The sequence below is a fragment of the Penaeus monodon genome, chromosome 25 (genome assembly GCF_015228065.2).
Source record: "Penaeus monodon isolate SGIC_2016 chromosome 25, NSTDA_Pmon_1, whole genome shotgun sequence".
NCBI lineage: Eukaryota > Metazoa > Arthropoda > Malacostraca > Decapoda > Penaeidae > Penaeus > Penaeus monodon.
This window is the reverse complement of record NC_051410.1, coordinates 37,457,979-37,458,292: the sequence shown is the minus strand read 5'-3', so window position 1 is coordinate 37,458,292 and position 314 is coordinate 37,457,979.

Below are 314 nucleotides of genomic sequence, written 5' to 3'. Positions count from 1 at the left end.
ATATCTTATATGTCTTTGTGTATGACACAGAATGTATATAACATATGTATGCAACGTACATAAATGAGTCCCCCCCCCCCCCCCCTGAATCAAAATCATTACCTGGCTTCCACTGAAAAGCACCGCTGGGAGCACAATCCCTGACGCAGCAACTTCTCTGTTACTTCCCAATGTTATGTGAAGTGTATTCAAAACCCCTTGGACAAAAAACTTTTTAATTACCTACTATAGACTCTGTAGTTTGATTGCTGAGAGAGTAATTTTTGGTTTAATTACAGTAAAATTCTTTGAAAGTTATTATGTATCATTACTGT